This window comes from Chiloscyllium plagiosum, unplaced genomic scaffold, assembly GCF_037043375.1.
Source record: "Chiloscyllium plagiosum isolate Xiang-an unplaced genomic scaffold, Cpla_swu_hap1 HiC_scaffold_28, whole genome shotgun sequence".
Lineage (NCBI taxonomy): Eukaryota > Metazoa > Chordata > Chondrichthyes > Orectolobiformes > Hemiscylliidae > Chiloscyllium > Chiloscyllium plagiosum.
In genome coordinates, this window is record NW_028270166.1 from 36,016,019 (window position 1) to 36,039,814 (window position 23,796).

A 23,796-nucleotide genomic window follows, 5' to 3' on the forward strand; every position below is an offset into this window, starting at 1 on the left:
CTAGGACAGAAATGAGAAGGAATTTCTCAGAGAGTTTTGATTCTGTGGAATTTGTTACCACAGAAAGCTTCTAAGGCTGGCTCATTAAATGCATTCAAACCTGAGGTGGACAGTAAAGGAATCAAGAGTTATGGGGAAGGGGCAGGAAAATGGAGTTGAGGATTGTCAGAGCAGCCATGATCTCATTGAATGACAGAGTAGACTTGATGGGTTAAATGGCTTATTTCTGCTCATATGCCTTGTGCTATTATGGAATGAAAATTATGGTTCTTATCGTGTGATTTTCCTAGTTGTAGTCAAAATGTAGCAGCAAGCATGTGAGGAGACAACTGAACATCACTCCCCACAGTCAACTCAGCTTTCCCCAGTCACCTGACTGTACACCAATACACCCATTAAGAGCCGACAGGCTTCTCGGCCAATTGTCAGCCCCAACTCTGGTATTCCAGGTTACCAAAGAATGCTAGCCAACAGAGCCTGGCAACTCCTGGGTTGTAAATGTAATTAGTTAAGGCCTACCTTCTTAGCAGATACCGCAATAAGAAAGATATTTAACATCTTGGGGCTGATCAGGGAGCTAATGAGTTTATCACATAAGAGCCTTAATTGGTGGCTGGTCAAAAAGTCCCCAGTCCCAGAACTTAAGAGAGATAGTGAGAAGGGGCAGGTATCCTGCCAGAGCCAACATGCTCAATTGTTTTCCTTTCTCTCCACTTCCTTCATCAACTCCAGGGACCAAGAGTCTTTGCTATACAATTTCTAAAGTATTTGTTCATCTCAAGTTATATTTATTCCAATGACCATCAGTCTCATTTCTGGAACATTTTGCCAAATGACTTAATCCTTTTAGTTTCAATTTCTGTTTCTATAATTATTTTATGGCACTTTTCTCTTGAATATTTCTCACTTACACATTTCAATCTAAACTTGTGATAAAATATTTCTAACCTGCTGCTTTTCTCTCTGTTGCTGTTTATTCTACATTTTTCTCTGCATTTCTTGTTGTGCTGTTCATTTTTGGACTCTATTCCAATGTTGCTCACACTGACTTCTTCCGCTGGCCTTTCTGATTAGTACTATGTTTCTTGTGAAACAAAGTATTTTGTCTTGCCTCCTAATTTCTTTCTGCTCTGCTATTGTTTGACATCCCCTCCTTTTAACAGAACTACTTTCAATGGGTTGTGATCTCTTCCCAGGGCCTTATTTACTCAAAGGCCCCACTGTATGAGTTTATGTTTCATTTTCCTGCTTTCCATCTTTGTATTTCATGTTCCTAACACCCCATGGGCTAACTTTGTGTCCCTCATCCTGTGCATTCTTCCAGCTTTGATATTTTCTAATGGCCTTCCCTGCTCTACTTATAATTGTTACATTGCTCCATTAACCTGTTGCTCTGAAATATTTGACTTTGGTACCCACTTGTAGTATTTGCCCTTTGGGATTAACAGCCTCATAATTGACCATCAGAACAGATTTGTCTATCATCAAACAGATTACTAATTATTGCAGTTTGATCCTCAGTGCTGTGATATTTGGCTATGCGAGGTACTTAGATGTTCATTATTTTCCATAACTCCTTCAAATTATGAAACGTTATAATCTACGCCAAGCAACCTTGAAGAGTTTCAGAACCTAGTCTGGTTCCCATACAATTTACCAATAGCCTTGCTTAGAACTCTCCATTATTTAACGAGATAAAAACAGCCAAAGCCAACTCGAGGACACCTCTTCCTACCGCCCCCTTGACCATGGCCCCACCCTCCATCACCAAACCATCATCTCCCAGACCATACAGAACCTCATCACCTCAGGAGATCTCCCACCCACAGCTTCCAACCTCATAGTCCGGGAACCCCGCACTGCCCGGTTCTACCTCCTTCCCAAGATCCACAAGCCTGACCACCCTGGCCGACCCATTGTCTCAGCATGCTCCTGCCCCACTGAACTCATCTCTACCTACCTCGACACTGTCCTATCCCCCCTAGTCCAGGAACTCCCCACATACGTTCGAGACACCACCCACGCCCTCCACCTCCTCCAAGACTTCCGTTTCCCCGGCCCCCAACGCCTCATCTTCACCATGGATATCCAATCCCTCTACACCTCCATCCGCCATGACCAGGGCCTTCAAGCCCTCCGTTTTTTCCTCTCCAGACGTTCCCAACAGTACCCCTCCACCGACACTCTCATTCGTTTGGCCGAACTGGTCCTCACCCTTAACAATTTCTTCTTTGAATCCTCCCACTTCCTCCAGACCAAAGGGGTAGCCATGGGCACACGTATGGGCCCCAGCTATGCCTGTCTCTTTGTTGGCTACGTAGAGCAGTTGAACTTCCGTAATTACACCGGCACCACTCCCCACCTCTTCCTCCGCTACATTGATGACTGCATTGGCACCACCTCGTGCTCCCGCGAGGAGGTTGAGCAATTCATCAACTTCACCAACACATTCCACCCTGACCTTAAATTTACCTGGACCATCTCTGACACCTCCCTCCCCTTCCTGGACCTCTCCATCTCCATTAGTGACGACCGACTTGACACTGACATTTTTTACAAAGCCACCGACTCCCACAGCTACCTGGATTACACCTCTTCCCACCCTACCTCTTGCAAAAATGCCATCCCATATTCCCAATTCCTCCGCCTCCGCCGTATCTGCTCCCAGGAGGAGCAGTTCCACCATAGAACACACCAGATGGCCTCCTTCTTTAGAGACCGCAATTTCCCTTCCCACATGGTTAAAGATGCCCTCCAACACATCTCGTCCACATCCCGCACCTCCACCCTCAGACCCAACCCCTCCAACCGCAACAAGGACAGAACGCCCCTGGTGCTCACCTTCCACCTACCAACCTTCGCATAAACCAAATCATCCGCCGACATTTCCGCCACCTCCAAACAGACCCCACCACCAGGGATATATTTCCCTCCCCACCCCTTTCCGCCTTCCGCAAAGACCGTTCCCTCCGTGACTACCTGGTCAGGTCCACGCCCCCCTACGACCCACCCTCCCATCCTGGCACTTTCCCCTGCCACCGCAGGAACTGTAAAACCTGTGCCCATACCTCCTCCCTCACCTCCATCCAAGGCCCTAAAGGAGCCTTCCACATCCATCAAAGTTTTACCTGCACATCCACTAATATCATTTACTGTATCCGTTGCTCCCGATGCGGTTTCCTCTACATTAGGGAGACTGGGCGCCTCCTAGCAGAGCGCTTTAGGGAACATCTCCGAGACACCCGCACCAATCAACCAAACCGCCCCGTGGCTCAACATTTCAACTCCCCCTCCCACTCTGCCGAGGATATGGAGGTGCTGGGCCTCCTCCACTGCCGCTCCCTCACCACCAGACGCATGGAAGAAGAACGCCTCATCTTTCGCCTCGGAACACTTCAACCCCAGGGCATCAATGTGGATTTCAACAGCTTCCTCATTTCCCCTTCCCCCACCTCATCCTAGTTTCTAACCTCCAGTACAACACTGTCCCCTTGTCTTGTCCGGACTTGTCCGACCTGCCCAGCTCTTTTTCCACCTATCCACTCCACCCTCTCCTCCCTGACCTATCACCTTCATCTCCTCCCCCACTGACCTATTGTACTCTATGCTACTCTATCCCCACCCCCACCCTCCTCTAGCTTATCTCTCCATGCTTCAGGCTCTCTGCCTTTATTCCTGAGGAAGGGCTTTTGCCCGAAACGTCGTTTTGCCTGTCCTCGGATGCTGCCTGAATTGCTGTGCTCTTCCAGCACCACTGATCCAGAATTTCCATTATTTAAGCCTATCTCTCATGTAATTACCCATATCTTCTTATAATTACCTATATCTGCCTGTCTGAAACCAATTTCTGACGGCCTTACCTTCTATATTAAAGCATACTGAATCCTTCCTGTCTGCCGTCATGCTGTTCGTTCAAATGCTTTGCAAAAGCAAAGCTAATTGTAGCTTCTTCGCAAGGTGGGGGCTGACAACTCATGACTGATACAAGGTTGCTACCAAAAAGTATCCCCGCACTTTTGCCCTCATTTCTATTAGTTACAGTCCTTTCATACTGTCCCCGCAACCGCATGACCGTGCCAATTTATTGTTATGTTCTCCATTTGTGTTGTACTGCCAACTGCCCTCTTTTTGTATTATGAAAGCTGTGGTATGGAATGCTTTCCTCAGAATATTTTTAATGCTTCTGACATTCATTCCAATAGCGTGTGTGTTTATCCACAAATTTAACTTGTGTCAAAACTCAAAATCTATCCATACTTAACATTCTGCTACAGTTCGATAACTTAAATGCCAACATAGATTGGTGAGTTTCTGAATGTCTTGTATACAGTCTCTTGAGTTCCATCATGTATTCTTCAAGGATCCCAGTCCCTGTGTTTCTAAATTTGTCAAAATCTGACCAAGCTGTTACTGAATAACATTTTTTTGCAAAATTTTATCCATAAGGGTTAACAGCATGTCCAAACGTTCTTCCATGTTCAAATTGTTGGGCTCCAATTTAAATAAATTTGCGCTTCTCATCCAACTTCTGTAATGTAAGTGCAAAGGCCATCTTTCATCTTTGGTAAAGAAGCAAGAAAACTCCATGGTTATGTCATTCTCTCACTGGTCAAATGGCACACTTTCAGAAAACAGGGTCAGACAATCATTCCCAAAAATGTAATATTTATACGCTGTTACCAAAGTTATACATTTGAAGGGAAGTGATTTTGAGAAATCGATGTCCACAATTTTAGGTAACAATCCATGAAAATGCACTCCCCACTGATTACTATCTCACCACACTTATCCAACCAACTAACAACTCTTATTGAATATACCATCACCCTGCTTCCACATTCCATTACATCACAGGCATTCCTGAAGACCCTATTAGATGGTGACGAATGCAGTCCAGGCCTGAAGTCAAGACTGAAGACCAATGGACAATCAACTTACAAAATCCACAGGTAAAATTGGACAACATGGGGAGCTAGAATCAAGAATAACAGGTCAATGCGTTGATTGTGTTGATTCTTATTGTGTGGTGTTCTGTGACGTTTTTAGGTTTACCTGATTGTTAAATGTGGCTAAGCATTCCAGCTGCATGTGTAATAATACACAGAGACACAGAAAACTGTCTCACACAGCATAGCAAAATTCTTGCCATTACATTGTCTCTTAATTGTCTCACCAGCCCCTTTTACAATCAAGTGCAATTGAATTGAATTGAATTGAATTAGGTTTATTGTCACATGTATTCACTTGAGCGCAGTGAAAATTTACAAGTCGTCATTTACAGCATCATCTTAGACACCTAGTTACAAAGCAGAAAAATAAGGAAAACAAAGTTAAAAAGTTAAGCATTACAGTTCCTCTTACTAAAAAATAGAAAAACAAAGAAACACATTTAATACTTCGAAACCACAGTCCATAAGCATCTAGCCATGCTGGGATCACAGTCCTCATAAGGGTGTGATCTCCTCCACTTTGGGCTTGACCTCACCTCCTGGTAGGAGAAAGTGAGGACTGCGATGCTGGAGATCAGAGCTGAAAAATGTGTTGCTGGGAAAGCGCAGCAGGTCAGGCAGCATCCAAGGAGCAGGAGAATCGACGTTTCGGGCATAAGCCCATCTTCAGGAATGAGGAAGGTGTGCCAAGCAGGCTAAGATAAAAGGTAGGGAGGAGGGACTTGGGGGAGGGACGTTGGGAATGCGATAGGTGGAAGGAGGTCTGCAGATTTCTCCAGCTTCCTCATTTCCCCTCCCCCCACCTTATCTCAGTCCCAACCCTCGTCTCAGCACCGCCTTCTTGACCTGCAATCTTCTTCCCAACCTCTCCACCCCCACTCCCTCTCTGGCTTATCACCCTCACCTTAACCTCCTTCCACCTATCATATTCCCAATGCCCCTCCTCCAAGTCCCTCCTCCCTACCTTTTATCTTAGCCTGCTTGGCACACCCTCCTCATTCCTGAAGAAGGGCTTATGCCCGAAACGTCGGTTCTCCTGCTCCTTGGATGCTGCCTGACCTGCTGCGCTTTCCCAGCAACACATTTTTCAGCTCACCTCCTGCTGGCCACCTCAGGTTGCTTGCTCCTGATTTCCAGCGTATAACAGGAGGTTCTGCCCTGTTCTTGCTATCACACAAGATGATCTCTGATCACAGAATCTTCAAAAGCAATTCTGAAGTAACTTTCAAAAGCATGAAACATTACCGTGGAGATTGTTCTACTAGAAGCTCAGCAGTTATTGTACTCTGAAGCGAAGCCTTAGGCTAGTCTCAACATTGGATTAAAAGTGGCATATTTCCATTTGCTAGGTCTTCTGTACATTCCAAAACAGATCACTGCTGACGATAGATATAATCAATCTAATATCAATGTTGTAGAACTGCTGGCTCTATTGGCTGTTGGCAATTAATGCTGAGAGTTTAAATCAGTTTCCCATTACAAACTGATCATTGTTTTGTCGGCAGCTCTAGAAAGCATCTATAAAGAGTCAGCTTTATGTTTTTCAATTTCCTTTCCCTCCTGCTAATCTCTGGCCTGAAGGCCTCAGTTCCTCTAAAATGATGGATTATGGTTCTATAATCATGAGCTATATTACACCATCAATGGCTATTTTAGGGACGTGATTTGCAAGATTTCCATGCATGGAATTTGCCAGAGACAAGTACAATTACGTCTTCATTGAACCCCCAGCTATCTCTGAGAACCATGAGGAGCAAGTCCACTGACTGAAAATTTCTCCCAGCCAGATAGAGATATGATGAACCTCAGAGTTGCAATAATATCAGAACACCTGGAACAATAGATGTTTCTGGGTGTGTGGCCTGGAAAAGGACAAATTTGCATTTCTTGCTCTCAGCATCTTTCACATCCTCAGGACCCTTTAATATACTTCACAAGCAACGGAATACTTTTGCAAAGTGGTTGCTACTGTAACGTGGGCAATTTCTGTGCAGCAATTTCCCACAAACAGTTACAAAATAAATGCTGGCTAATCTTATCATGTTGTTGGTCAAGGGACAATTACTGGCTGCAGCACCTGTAGAACTCAGCTGCTTTTCTTTGGCTGGTGCTAGATGAGACCATTCACAGTTGCTGGGAATCAGACAACGGCAATGGTGTAGTTGTATCCCTAACCGAGCAGGATGTCTTCATATTTGCACACACGGCCAGTGTAGATTGTGTGATCAAGACTCTCCAAGTTGGGCTTCTCAGTTCAGAGGCAAACACGTGGAATCCAAATCATAACTAAAATCATAGTTGGTACATTTATTTTTATTGTTCACTCATGGGATGGCAGCATCACTGGCTGGTCAGCATTTATTTTCCGTCCCCAGTTGCCCTTGGGAAGGTGGTGGTGAGCTGTCTTCTTGAATCAATGCAGTCCATGTGCTGTAAGTAGACCCACAATGCCCTTAGAGAGGGAATTCCAGGATTTTGACCCAGCTAGAGTGAAGGAATTGCAATATATTTCTAAGTCAGCATGGTGAGTGGCTTGGAGTGGAATTTGCCAGTGGTGGTGTTCCCATTTATCTGCTGTCCTTGTCCATTTAGATGGAAGTGAACCTAAGTTTGAAAGCTGCTTTCTAATGACGTTTGGTGAATTTTTGCAGTACATCTTGTAGATAGTACATACTACCGCTACTGAGCATCAGTGATGGAGGGAATGGATGCTTATGGATTTGGTGTCAATCAAGTAGACTGTTTTGTCCTGGATGGTGTCAAGCTTATTGAGTGTTGTTGGATCTGCACCCATCCAGGTAATTGGAGAGTATTCCATTAAGGTCGAGACTTGTGTCTTGTTGATGGTGGACAGGCTTTGGGAGTCAGGAGGTGAGTCACTCACTGCAGTGCTCCTAGCCTCTGACTTCGTAACCATTGTGTTTAAGTGGTGAGTCCAGTTGAGTTTCTCATGAATGGTAAGCCCAAAGATGTGGATAGTGGGAGATTCAGTGATAGCAACACCATTGAATGTCAAGGAGAGGTGGCCTGCATTTGAGAGGATTAAATATACAGGGAAAGGACAATGAAATGGGATCAGCTTAGAGACTACCTGAAACCAGTACACCTCAGAAATGGCAAGAAATACTTTTGAAGTATGCTGTAATTTTCTGAAACTTGCTTTCACAAGAGCATTTACCTGCATGCACCATGGATTCTCACGTCAGTATTTTGTGCAGCAGGCAAATACGGGTGTAACTGGTAGCACTGAGAAAGTCAACAAGGGAATGGTCTCATTTAGACCGTGGTTGGAAACACAAATAGAGTGAGAAGGGCAGTTGGCCTGAAATAGAGATGTGCAGCATAGCCATTGAGATTAGCTCCTAGGCTGAGCAAGCAAAACTGACTGATCTTCCAATTCCAGAATGAGGGACAGCTAGCATGGTTGTCAAATCATTCATGACAAGATTTATTGAACAATGACAAGTAGCAAATAATTGAAAAAAACTCAATCTGTTTTTTTAATCATTCTTATGTGACATGTTTGATGTTGCATTTCTATTATGACAAAACGCAGGTAAGAGTTTCTTTGAGGGAGTAAGGGAAAGGTGGTAATATACTACTTCAAGATGTGAAGTGCAAATACTGACGAATGCAATATCAATTACACCCAGGTCAGGTAAAGGACAGCAAAATGCAAGATTGGATTTCCTCCTCTGGATCCGCTATGCCTCAAATGTAATGCAATTGCAGAAAGCCAATCTCAGCTCCATTTTTGTTCCCACAGGTTTGTGGTTTCTCTCAGTGAGATTGTTCATTTTGAGTCAATTAGCAATATATTAAAGATGGTTCTCCACCCGGGGACAACATCCCTAGAGTTGAGTTAAATGTGTTCAAACTAATTTCTATTAGCAACGTTGCCAGCAAAAAAAAATGCAAGAATTTCATCCAAAATCTCAAGCTCAGATCAAGGAAGTCAATGCCATAACCACAGTGGTCTTGCATAGTCAGTTTCTATTGATATAACTCTAAGCTTATAACTCAAATTGCATGTTGTCAGTTCTACAGACAGCAACAAACTATTGAAATAAACATCACCAGATGCTGATAACCTTGAACTGCATGTGCTCTGGTCCCTACTGAGAATAGGTCCACGACATAACATTGTACCTAATTTGGCACCAGTAGATGGAGTAATGTTTTCGATAGGAAGCTATCACAGAATGTAAATGATTGGAATAGAAATCTTCACATTCACAAAAATTATTGCATCGCAATTCAAACCAGCTGAACCACAGCCCCAAAAAAGGGTGGCACGGTGGCACAGTGGTTAGGGCGGCACGGTGGCACAGTGGTTAGCACTGCTGCCTTACAGCGCCAAAGACCCGGGTTCAATTCCCGCCTCAGGCAACTGTCTGTGTGGAGTTTGCACATTCCCCCTGTGGTTGCGTGGGTTTCCTCCGGGTGCTCCGGTTTCCTCCCACATTCCAAAGATGGGCAGGTTAGGTGAATTGGCCATGCTAAATTGCCCATAGTGTTAGATGAAGGGGTAAATGTAAGGGAATGGGTCTGGGTGGGTTGCTCTTCAGGGGGTCGGTGTGGACTTGTTGGGCCAAAGGGCCTGTTTCCACACTGTAAGTAATCTAATCTAAAAAAGCATCCAGGGTTATTTTTGGACTATGTTGTTATGAAGCAATAATATCCATTGCCTGCATTAAACCTGGGTGTTGGCAGAAGCACGAAAAAGGAAAACCATTTGCAAATCTTCTCACCTTGATTTCTAAATTGGTTTCATTTTATTAGCCAGTTTTATGGTAGCGAGTTTTGAGAAGATTTGTGGCTCAGGTTGAGGTTCTGCATGTAGGTTTGCTCGCTGAGCTGCAAGGTTCATTTTCAAACCTACGTCCAGTAACCAAAGTCACTTTTGCATATTGAATGGTGCAGTAGAGAAGGAGGCCATTCATTCCATCATGTTTGTGCTAGCAATTTGTCCAACCAATCGAAATGATCCTACTTCCCTGCTTTTCCTTAACAACCTAATCTATTTTTTTTCTGCTTTAAGTATTTATCCAATTTTCCTTTTGAAGGTTATGAATGAATTTGCTTCCACCACCCTGTCAGGCAGTGTTTTCCAGATCACAACACACCATCAATGAGGAGGCTTCTTATGGCCCAGATTGGCAATACAGAGTGACTGCCGTTTCCACAGAATTGTTTTCTGCAGTTTCACTTACCCGCACTTTACTGTGGCCCAAACATATTGTATGGAATGTTCCAGAACTGAGACTAGGGGTCTGTCCGGGAGATAAACTTCCCATTGAAATGAATGAGTTCACTCCTCTCCGCGGTTTCGGGCCTCCACGGCAGGTCTTGGAATGTACCCCCCGCAGGTACGGGGGTCCCCTGTATAGGCTTGGCACTTGGCAGGGTGGTCTCTTGGTGTGGCGGTCTTATCAGGAGGGGCTCTCTTGTGCTGATGTGGCGACCTCGTCCCTTTGTGGAGGTCTTCTTCGGCAGCTTCCGGGTATTCCAGCAGCCTGGAGGGTGGGTCTAGTCCTGGCGGAGATCGCGTCTCGGTGTGCCCAGGGCAGTCTCAGCCCGGCCCTATTTCCCAGGGTCCCCCAAACCCCCAGGAGCCGTTAATTGAACTGACAAACCAAACTTTTCTTATTTATGATTTCTGACAGTATGTTATGGCAACTTATAAAACTTTTCACTTTCGTTTTGTAAAAGCACATGTGACAATATATGTATTCTATCCTAATCACCCCAGGAGCAGGAAGTTATCAGAGGCCAGCGACTCACGGATGTTATCAATTGAGGGCTGCACAAAAAACACGGCTTAATTCAATTCTTGAGAGGGGAAAATGAAACATGCCACTGTTTTGATGTAATGGATAACTTTGCATTGCCTAAAGAGAGTTTTTCTGCATCTGCTGCCAATGAAGGTGGCGCTTTTCTTAAGTGTTGTTCTAAAGTTTCCTCTGTTAATCTGGAATGCAGATGGCTTTTTGCCAGAGAAGGTTCTGAAAAGGAATGCACACAACATTATGGAGCTCTGGACAGGCTTGTAATTCTCATCTCGAGTTCTGCAAGGTTTGAAACGTTTCTTGTACCTACACGGAATCTGTGCAATCACAGCAGATGCATCTCACTGGATTTAGCTTTCATACACTGTTGCGTTGCAGGCCAAGTTGAAAGTTTTTAGGTACATTGGCAGCTTTGATGTTGAACAGTGTGGTAATAATATTTAATATCAGTCCTTACATTGTTAGGTCACACAGAAGTTCTGGAGTAAATTTGCACACTGCCTGGCATACTGCTCCATTGTTGCAAGTTTTCTGCCTCTGGAGGATGGGAAAATGCATTTTGTCCCCTTTTCCGGCTGCATTTGGCACAGTTTTAAATTTGCTTCAAATGATTTCACATTCAGAAAAATAGAAATGAGAATCTGGTTCGGCCCTTGCAATTTGACATGGAGCTGAGACAAGTCCTGCTTAATGTTGACCGTGAATGCCAAGTCAGACGTCCACCTGCACTCACTTAGCTCAGCTACAGGTTTCCCATGAAAACGTTCACTTCATTCCTCAGTTCATAAAATCGAATTAGCATCTTCCATTAGCTCAGCCCTATCACTACACAATAGCAAATAAATTCACTGTATTCTGATTCAAGTTCTCCTCTAAACTGTTGGCAGTATAAAGCTTTATTTTTAACAAAGTTAATGCTTGATTCTTCTTTCAATACTACGCTGTTCAGCCACAGGGATTGTGCACACAACTTCTTTTGTTGAATGAAGCAGCACATGCCATGAACTCACTTAGATCAAGGTTGAGAGTTATTTAAGGTTTGCATTTAAATTTGTAGCTCAGGTTGTGGGTATGTTCGTCGAACTGAGAAGTTGATTTGCAGACGTTTTGTCCCCTGTCTACGTGACATCTTCAGTGCTTTGGAGCCTTCTGTGAAGCACTGCTGAACTGTGTCTTCTGGAATTTATTTGGTTTCATTCCTGTTGCCGGTTCCGGTAGTTCATTGTAGCGGCCGGTAAATTGGGTCTAGGTCTATGTGTTTGTTGATGGACACACTAAACAGAGGACAGCTAGAGAATATCTAGAAGCATGCACTCATCCATGGACTCCATCAACAAACAATAGACCTAGACCCCATATAGCAGCCACTGCAATGAACTACTGGAACTGGCATCCAGAAGCAGCAGGAATGGAGCCAAATAAATTCCAGAAGACACAGTACAGCAGTGCTTCACAGGAGGCTCCAAAACACTGAATGTCACCTAGACAGGGGACAAAGCGTCTGCAAATCAACTTCCAAACTCGGCGAACATACCCACAACCACGGAATCCAGTTATTTCTTGACCACAGCAGCTAACTGATTTGACATCTAGACATGGCTGCAGCAATATCAGTTGTAAGGCCACTTAATTGTCTCTTAGGTGGTGACATGTATTGCTGTTAATGGAAGTACATCATCTTATAGTGGCATCACAGGTGGACAGGGTCCTGAAGGCAACATTTGGCACTCTTGCCTTCTTTGGTCAGAGCATTGAGTATAAGAGTTGGGACGTCATGATGCAGCTGTACAGGACGTCGGTGAGGCCACTTTTGGATACTGTGTACAGTTCTCATTACTCTGCTTTAGGAAGGATATTATTAAATTGAAAAGTGTGTAGAAATGATTTACAAGCTGTTATTGTGACTGGAGCATTGAGTTATAAGGAAAGGTTGGATAGGCTGAGACTTCTTTCCCTGAAGCGTGAGAATTTGAGGAGTGACCTTATCGAGGTTTCTAAAAGCATGAGGGTCATAGGTGAGGTGAATAAGAAGGGTTCTTTCCCGAGGATAGGGGAGTTCAAAAGTAGAAGGCATAGGATTAAGGTGATAGGCAAAAGATTTAAAAGGGATCTGGGGGGCAACTTTTTCACACAGAGGGTGGTGCATATATGGAATGAACTGCCAGAGAAAGTGATATTTGCAGGTATAGTTACAATATTTAAACGATATTTGAACAGGTACACAAGTAGGAAAAGTTTAGAGGGTTACAGGCCACATACTGGCAAATGGGACTAGTTTAGTTTGGGAAATCTGGTCAGCATGGATGAGATAGACTGCTGTTTAACTCCATAACTGTATAACTCAAAAACTACCATGATTCCATGCACAAAGCTAGCTGTATTTGTTATGACAAATGTCTCAGCAATAGCCAGAAAGTAAAACTCAAAATCTGTCACTGACTTTTCAACGTCCCGAACCATATCATTAATCTGATCTGACATAGTCATAGAGTCATAGAGATGTACAGCATGGAAACAGACCCTTTGGTCCAACTCGTCCATGCCAACCAGTTACTTACATTAATCTCGTCCCATTTACAAGCACTTGGCCCATATCCCTCTAAACCCTTCCTATTCATATACCTATCCAGATGCTTTGTAAATGCTGTTACATCCTATTTACAATTCCTATACTCAATGGTCTAACCAATAAAGGAAAGCATTCTAAATGCATTCTTCACTATCCCATCTACCTGAGACTCCACTTTCAAGAAAGTATGAACCTGCACTCCAAGGTCTCTTCAAGGTCTCTTTGTTCAGCAACACTTCCCAGGACCTTACCATTAAGTGCATAAGTCTTGCCCTGATATTCTTTTTCAAGATGCAGCACCTCACAGTTATCCAAATTAAACTCCATCCACCAGTCCACAGCCCATTGACCCATCTGATCAAGATCCCATTGTACTCTTCAGGTAACCTTCTTCACTGTCCAATACACCTCCAATTTTGGCATAATCTGCAAACTTACTAACTATACCTCCAATGTTCACATCCATGTCATTTATATAAATGACAAAAATGAGATAAGCTCACATTCTGAAATAATGTGAGAGTTTCTCTGGAGTCAGTAAATTCGCATTCAAACTTTCTCTCTGAATGAGGTTTAAGGCATTTTTTTGCAATGTTTGTGTATGATATTGGCACACTTAGAGAGAACTTGGATGTGCAGCAAACAAATTTCACAAGGCCAAGAAAAGATAAAGAGAGTGTTCCTTAGGGTCCAGTAATGTGGTGAGTGAACTTATCATAAAAACACCTTCAGCTTCATTCAGAGAGAATGTTTGAAATTGAATGTATTATTGCAATACAGATTTACTGGCTTCAAAGAAAATTAGATTATTTGAAATTCTTCATATTTGACTTTATCCTTTAATGTTATTCAGTGCTGCCTTATTTTTCATGACAGAGACTGTTTCTCTGCAGATCAGCTACACATACTGGCATCTCATCACCACAAAACAATATCCATTGCCCCTTTCTCATCACAAATATGACATTCTGCATCTTCTGCTACTTGGAGGAGCCATTTTTGTGGTGTTTCTGTGGCAGGCTTTGTAATACAAACCCCTGCTTCAGTGTTCCTCTATTGGTGTCACAAGCTGCACTGCTCCAAAGAGCAGTGGTTCCTGGCCATTCAGCCCTCCCGCCTCCTCTGTGCTTCTGCGCCGCTTCCCTGACCAGGATTCCCTCCCTCTGAAGTACTTCTCCACCTGATGTTCCAAGTTGCTGTTTCCATTTGAAGCTGAGGTTCACCTTTGCAGCGGCCATTTGCTCCAAAATCTTGCGAAGGGACTGCAGGCCCTGAATTAAATCCAGAAACAAGCTGCATCCAGCCAACTGCACAGTAGTTCCCAGCCCCTGGTGCCCAGCCATCCTTCCTCATATCACTTCTGCATTTTTCACCTTACAACTGTTCATTTCAATTTTAAGAGCAAGGAGTTGGCACATACATGATGGGTCAAATTTCTTCTGTCATATGTTTGAACCTTGGCTATTCCAACTGATATTTAGATTGCACTGTTTATTACCTTGAGCAGTTTGAGCATTTTTAGTGAAGTAGTGTGACCTCACTGTCAGTTACTTTACTTTATAGTCACCTAGCCGATGGATGTAACAATATGACCCCTTAAGATCGGAATTAGATTTTATACCTTACATACACAAATAAACTCTTGAATCTTTCCAAAGACAGACTGAAACACAGCATAGTTTGATCCAGTTACTACTTGTTGAGGAATTTTACTTATAAAGAGCAAGAAAATGTAGAGTTACAGCAATACTCAAACCTCCCCTTAATTCAAATAATTATAGAACTCTTTTTGGAAACAAAAATAAGGTAAAACCTAATTACTCAACCATGTTAATCATTCAGTTAACTTTTTATTAGTTGACTGTACATTGTATTCCAATAGCTTTATTAATCTGGTTCTTCCTCTCTGATAATAAACATCCGAGATAATATTGACATTCCCTGTTTGAATCCCCAAAAATCATTGCCTCTTGATCCGCATTTCAGCTCAATATAATTTTGTATTGTATTTATCTCTACGTCAACACCAACTGCTTTGTAAAGCTGATAGAATTTGGTCGCCAACTTAGCAATGTCTACTTAAAGGAATGGATCTGTGACAAACCTGATGATTTGTTCCATCTCATTTAATTCCTGAAATCACTTATTGAATCCTAACAAGGTGACAGTGCTGGAACAGGCAGCGTCTGGCCTCCTCCGCTTGGTGGTGACATGGCACGGGCTAGTGTACCCCAAGGTACGACTTGTGGTGATATGGCATGAGCTGGTGTAGCCCAGGGTGCGACTCTGGCAGTGGAGAAAGAAATGTTGGACTCTCTTTTAAGTTAACCTAATACACATGACAATAAATGATTCAACTCAATTCAAATCAATGAATTTCTCTGCTAATATCCTCACGTGTGCACTAACATTTTCTGGATGGAACTATATTTCTTTGTCTTTGATTTTCTTTCTCGCATTTTCTCCAGACTCAGATCGTGTTACAGCATTTCATTTTTTTTAAATTCTGAGGATCACAACCCAAGTTTCAATTGAATGCATTCACAGCACTGATTGTACCCACTAAGTCTCTGTCCTTTCCCTGTACTTCATCATTCAGCTCATTCAGTTCTGACATTATGTCTGTAAGGAACCCCAACGTCAAGAAAGCACATATTGTCTGACAGCGGACTGCATATTTCAGTCCTAGAATTAGTGTCATAGAGTCATAGAGATGTACAGCATGAAAACAGACCCTTCGGTCCAACTCGTCCATGCTGACCAGCTATCCCAACCTAATCTAGTCTCATTTGCCAGCACTTGTCCCATATCCATCTAAACCCTTCCTATTCATATACCCATCCAGATGCCTTTCAAATGTTGCAATTGTACCAGCTTCCACCACTTCCTCTGGCAGCTCATTCCATATGTGCACCACCCTCTGTGTGAAAAAGTTGCACCTTAGGTCCCTTTTATATCTTTCCCCTCTCAGCCTAAATGTATACCCTCTAGTTCTGGACTCCCTCACCCCAGGGAAAAGACTTTGTCTATTTATTCTATCCATGCCCCTTATGATTTTATAAACCTCTATGAGGTCACCCCTCAGCCTTTGACGCTTCAGGGAAAACAACCCCAACCTGTTCAGCCTCTCCCTGTAGCTCAAATTGAGTAATGACTTCAGGCATCAGATCTAAAAATCTTTGATGGACCATCCCTTGACATAACAAGTTCACATTAGGATGGAGTATTGGTTCACTGTAGTCAGTACTGAGTTTGTTCAGTAAGGATTTAAACAAGCAGTGCTGAAGGATTCTTATTCAAATTGAATTTGCAATCTTAACAACTTCCATTACTTGGGAAAGGTTGACATAAGTTCTCACTAATGTTTCCTTGGGGATTATAAGGAGCGTTGATAGAAAAGGAGAAATCAGTATCATTTCTCCAAAATGCAACAAAGCCTGCAATTACATCAAGCATGGCGGGTGTACCATCTGTTGTAAAAGGGTGAAAAGATTTGCTTTAGTTAAGTTCTTAATAGCCATCTGCACTAAAACAATTAGCTGGGCTGCATCAGTCATGTCAATGGATTTATTGAACTGCATTCACAGTCCTTCAGGTCTTGCTGTAGTTGCTGGTAGGCACTTTTGGACAAAGATTCTACTTATATCGCTACTGTAAAATCAGCAAGTGCCTTTCTCTAGATTGCTTCATTCTCTAAGTCTTTGAACTAAGGATCAGCAGCCATGCTCATTGCTTCTTCAATCACATCACCATCTGTAAATGATTTCTTGTGGTTTACCAGAAAATTCCAAAAGTAAGTGACACTTCAACGCAGACCTTACGTTTAGTTACTAATTTAGAAAAAAAGTGTCTGTTAAGCTTTCAAAACGGCCTTCAGCTTGTCAACTTTCTTGGTCTAAAGCATAATGTTCAAAGGAATATGATCCTTGAACTTACTGTGCATGGTTGTTTAGTTAAAAGTTACACAACACCACGTTATAGTCCAACAGGTTTATTTGGAAGCACTAGCTTTCGGAATGCTGCTCCTTGAGACAGTGTGATTTTTAACTGTGTCCACCCTAGTCCAACACCGGCACCTCCACATCATTGTTGTTTAGTGTCATCCCAAACCCGTCTTTATGTGTACTTTGGTGACATACAATGTGACCGATTATCCTTTACAATTGTGAACAGAAATTTATTTATTTTCCGACTCCACATAGAAGATACACAATTTTGGCTTCATTTTCGATGGTCCAGGGTCATCACTTTCCTTATTTTTCACCTTGTGGTTTGTGACGCTGCTCTAATGCTGGGTGTGTTGCAGCTAGCTGCCTGGATATGTGGCTCTGAAACATCCAGAATGTCGCTGTTTCCCTCAAGTGTGGAGGTACGGGAGGTCACTACTGCCATTTGTTTCCAGGGCACCTGGTTGGTTTGTCTTGCTCAGATATTGGATGTAGGGAGTGACAGCATTCCCCATAATTGTTCTTCATCCTGCACGGACCTAATGGATAAGGGAAGAAAGAAATCTGCAAGTTTACAGAGAATGAGCAGAGGAGTAGGACTAACTGAGCTGCTCTTGTAGAGAATCTGGCAAGGACATGATGGGCTGAATAGCCTCGTACTGTAATATACTGCCCTCAAACATCAGCTCCGAGGACAATTGCTTGCATGTTAAAAAATTGCAGCACGCTGCTGTTATGCAGAGGGACCTGGGTGTCCTTGTGCATGAATCACAGAGGTTGGTCTGCAGGTACAACAGGTAATTAGGAAGGCAAATGGAATTTTATTCTTCATTGCTAACGGGATTGTGTTTAAAAGCAGAGAGGTTATGCTACAGCTATATCAGGTCCTGGTGAGGCCATATCTGGAGTACTGTGTGCAGTTTTGGTCTCCTTACTTAAGAAAGGATGTACTGGCACTGGAGGGTGTGCAAAGGGGGTTTACTGGGTCGATTCCGGAATTCAGGGGATTGGTTTGTGAGGAGAGACTGAATAGACTGGGATTATAATTCATTGGAATTTAGAAGAATGAGGGGGAATCTTGCAGGTATGGATAGAATTATGAAGGGAATAGGTAAGATAGAAGTAGAGAGGATGTTTGCACTGTCAGGTGAAACTTGGACAAGACAGCATAGCCTCTAAATTAGGGGGAGCAGATTTAGGACTAAATTGAGAAGAAGCTTCTTCACCCAGAGGGTTGTGAATCTCTGGAATTCCCTGCCAGTGAGGTAGTTGAGGTTTCCTTAGTAAATGTTTTTAAAGCTAAGATAGACAATTTTTTGAGGAATTAAGGGTTATGGTGAGAGGGTGGGTAAGTGGAGCTGAGGCTGTGAAAACATCAGCCATGATCTTATTGAATGGCGGAGCAGGCTCGAAGGGCCAGACGGCCTACTTCTGCTCCCAGTTCTTATGTTCTTCATTTGTTTGCTTTTATTTATTCTTTCATGGGATCTGGGTGTCACTGGCTAGACCAGCATTTATTACCTGTTCCCCCAGTTGTACACAGGGCAATTAAAAGTCAACCACACTTTCGTGTTTCTGAAGTCACACGGAGGCCAGACCAGGCAAGGACAATAGTTTCTTTGCCCTAAAGGACATTAGTGATCCAAATAGGTTTTTCAGACAATTGGCAAAGATTTCATGGTCATCATTCGACTCTTAATTTCAGATTTTTATTGAATTCAAACAATTCATAGACTGCACCACAAAAAGCATTCTATCTGGATACATCATGGTCTGGTATGGCATCTACTCTCTCCAAAACCACAAGACAGAGAGTTGGAACATTGTCCGGTCCATTACAAAAACCAGCCTTCAATCCGTTAAGTCCATCTATATTTACCACTGCCTCGGAAAAACGACCAACATAATCAAAGACTTTCCCAGCCCAGTTATATTCTCTTCCACCCTCTTCTGTCCGGCAGAAGATTTAAAAGTTTGTATACATATACGAGTAGATTCGAGAACAGCATATTCCCCAATGTTATCAGACATCTGAATGGACCTCTCAAGTGTTAATTTTGATCTCTCTCTCTGCACCTTCTATGTGGCTGGAACACCATATTCTGCACTCTGTTCTGTTACCCTGATGCATTTTGTATGGTACGATCTGCCTGTATAGCACACAAACTAACACTTTTCACAGCATCTCAACAAAAAGAAATAAATCAATCAAATGCCACCACCAAACTTACTTTACCTTGTAATGATATTTTATCTGAAACAAACTGAAACATGATGCAACAAACTGGCACAGCCCATTATGAGCACTCTCACACTTTTTTCTCACTTCCTGAAGCAAAAATCATCCATCAACAATCAGCAATGACAATTGGTGTGTGCTTAGTGAGACAATACAGGTGGCTGATGAGGTCAAATGTTCGAGACTCTGCAATCAACTAATCAATTCAAATCCATACATTGGAGACCACACCCATTGAGACTTGTTAGAGTAAAAGCAAAATATTGCAGATGGTGAAAATCAGAAATAAAACGAGAAAATCATGGACAAACTCAACAGATCTGGCAGCAATTGTGGAGAAAGAAACAGTATTTATGTTTCACGTCTTCTTCAGAACTGAACTGAGAATTATTAGGACTGTCTTGTTACAAGAGTTCTTGCCTTATGAGTACTTGTTTAATCTTGCAATCCATAGTTTCTTGATCATGACTTAACTTATTTTGCCTGAAGAACCTTTGGCAATATGTATAATGAGCTGACCTTTAACCCATTGAAGCGAAACAAAATTGACTGTTGGTTTGTTTTAATTTGAATTAAAGGTAGCTATATTAGTCTAATATAAAACAAAGTACTGCAGTTGCTGGAAATCTGAAATAAATACGGGGAGTGCAGGAGAAACTCAGCTAGTCTGCAGAGTCTGTGGAGAGAGAAACAGAGTTAATGTTTTGAATCCAGTTACTCTTTGATACAACTGAAAGTAACTTGGAAATGGTGGTATTTAATACTGACCATGTGGAGGGTGTATGGACTTGGTGGGGGAGGGGGGGGGAAGGGGGATTGGAAGAGGTGTGAAAGATTGAGACGGATAGATGGAGATTGTGTCCAAAGAGAGAGAGAAAGCTATATTAATTTGCAGTTCACTTACCATGTAATGGAAAACATTTATGCGCATGATAGTTAGTTAGAACCAATTTTAAATGAATATTGCTTTTAAGATTATCATGTCAGTTACTTTGATGTTAGCCCATTCTAATCTTCCTCACAAAATGGTACAGTGCAGTGATGAACCTGAAATGCTTGCTAGCTGTAGAGGTAGAACAATGTTATACTCCCACTATATTCATCTGTTCTCTGAATAACACTGAACAATGATGTGTATTTTATCTGCTCAAAGCAGAATGTCTGGAGAGGGGATTTGGAGCTGTAGAACTGTCCATTTCTGTGGTTCTGAATTTCTCTCATGTTCTAAACACAATTAATCATTCTATTCTCCAATGTTTGCTCTCCTCCACTTTTATTCTTGAGACAGCATTCTTATATGGTTTCCATTTTGTCCACTCCAGAAGAAAAGTTGCATTTTGCCAATTGTTTTTGTTCGAGGTTCACCTTCAAGAAAAAGTCATTGCCGGTTTCTGTCAACAACACCAATTAATTCTGAAACAAGCAAGCACCAAAGCTATATGTTGTTTGTTTAAGGCCCATCATGAAGTTGAAGATCTTGTGCATTTGTCTTTGCATGTAGAATGAACTTCCCGAGGAAGTGATGGATACGGGTACAATTACAACATTTAAAAGACATTTGGAGAGGCACATGAATAGGAAAGATTTGGAGGGATATGGACTAAGAGTAGGCAGGTGGAACTATTTTAGTTTGGGGTAATGGTTGGATAGAAGGGTCTGTTTTGGTGCTGTATGACTAGAAGAGTCAAATGATGACCATGAAACTGTTGCCAATTGGTTCACTAATGTCCTTTCAGGAAGAACATTGGCTATCCTTACCTGGTCTGGCCCGCAGTGATTGATCCTCAACTGCTGGATGGACAATAAATATTGGACTGGCCAACCACGTACATGTCCTGTCAATTAAAAAAGCATTGAGTCCGCAGCTAAAAAAAATCTCTGCAGGGACTAGTCACATAATTTGATTTCTTAATCAGTGTAACCATCTTAACTTTTAGGAATGGATTTGCATTGTTCTGTGTATATTTGCACAACACAAATGTAACTGTTGTATCCTTCTACAGGCAAAACCTGACTATCCCATTTTCATTTGTTTCCTCAATCTCTCCCAAGGCCGACCAAGCTCCCATTAGATGAATTGAAGTTTGGTTAAAATTGTAAGCTATGCTGTTCCACAATTAAATTAATCATTCAGCTCAATGAGTATTATATGATCATGTTGTTTAATTAGTATAATTACACGAGTGCAAAAGGGATATAAAATGAAATAGGACTTGCAAAGCTTTCTTACTTAATATAAACAGAATAATACCTTGCCTTCTGTCCAATAGCTTCGGGCAAAATCTTTTCTCTTCACAGTCTTTTGATGCTTAACTCCCAATACAGCAACTCCTTCTTCAGAGAAACGAGTGGTCCCTTTTAGAGTCTGTGCTTTGGTTTTTAAAACTTCTGTTGCTACCTAGGTTAGCACTTATTACCTATTCCAAATTGCTTTTGAGAAAGTGGTGGTGAGCTAATTTCTTAAACTATAACAGTCCATGTGGTGTACATACATCCACATGATCTGTTAGGAAAGGAGTTCCAGGATTTTGACCCAGTGACAGTGAAGGAAAGATGCTTTGGTTCCAAGTTGAGACAGTGTGTCACCTGGAAGGGAACTCTGAGATACTGTCATGCATCTGCTCCCCTTGTCCTTCCAGCTGGTAGAGGTTGCAGGAAAGGAAACTGCTGTCTAAGAGCCTAAATAAGATAGTTATTGCCTAGTAGTTGCACGACAACAAAGTTACTTGCCACAATCAGCCCAAGCCTGAATGTAACCCGGGTTTTGCTGCATTTGGACATGAATTACTTCCAGGCTGGGAGCTGAAAATGATACTGAATGTTGTTCAATCATGAGTGAACATTCCCACCTCTGACTTCATGATGGAAGGAAGGTCATTGATGAAGCAGCTGAAGATAATTGAAGCTGGACACTACTCTGATGAATTCCTGAAGCGATGACCTGGAATTGAGATTATTGACCTCCAACAACCATAACCTTCCTTATTTGAGCCAGATGTGACCCTAACTCATGGAGAGTTTACCCCAATTTGCTTCAACTCCTGTTTTGCTAGGGCTCTTTGATGGTACTTGTTGTCTTTATATTGTGCAAGGTCATCCTCACTTCTCCTATTCAGTTCTTTGTCCACGTAATAGGGTCAGGAGCTGAGTGGCTCCATCAGACCCCGAAAGGAGTATCAGTGAGCAGGTAATTGCCGAGTAAGTGTTGTTTAATTACACCTTCCATGATATTACTAATGACTGAGAGTAGATTGATGCAGTGGTAATTGGGTTGTGATTGGACTTCCCTTGCTTTCTGTGAGAAGGACAGACCTGGTCAGTTAGATGCTGGTTTTGTAACTGTACTGGAATAGCTTGACGAAGGATGCAGCTAGGTCTGAGACACAAGTCTCCAGTCCTATTGCAGGAATATTTCAGGGGCCCATAGGCTTTTTAGTATCTAATGCCTTCAGTGATATTTCTTGACATCACATGGAATGAACTGAATTTGGTGAATACTGAGATGCTCAGAGGACGATTAGGATCAACATTCATTTGGCATGTTTGGCTTACAGCATTTGAAAATTCTTCAGCTTTGTCCTTTGCACTGATGAATTGGATTGCTCTATTATTGACAATAACTATATTTGTAGGGTCTTCCCTACCATTTATTAGGGTTATTAGGATGGACAAATCCCCAAGACCGAATGGAATCTATCCCACGTGGCTAAGAGAGGTGAGAGAGGAAATAGCTGGGGCCCTGACAGATGTCTTTGTAGCATCCTTAAACACAGGTGACGTGCCGGAGACTGGGGGGTTGCTCATATTGTCCCCCTATACAAGAAGGTTAGTCGGGATATTCCAGATAACTACAGACCAGTGAGCCTGACGTCAGTGGTGGGAAAGTTGCTGGAGAAAGTACTGAGGGATAAAATCTATTTATATTTGGAAAAGAGTTGGCTTACCAATAGTAGGCGATATAGTTTTGTGCGGGGGAGATCGTGCCTTACCAACTTAATAGAGTTCTTTGAGGAAGTGACCAAGTTGATAGATGAAGGAAGATGTCATATTCTTGGAGTTTAATAAGCCGTTTGATAAGGTTTCCCATAGTAAACTAATGGAAAAAGTGAAGTCACATGGTGTGCAGGGTGTTCTAGCTAGGTGGATAAAGAACTGGTTGAGCAACAGGAGACAGAGAATAGTAGTTGAAGGGAGTTTCTCGAAATGGAGAAATGTGACCAGGGATCAGTGCTGGGGCAACTGTTGTTTGTGATATACATAAATGATCTGGAGGGCACTGTTGGTATAATCAGCAAGTTTGCAG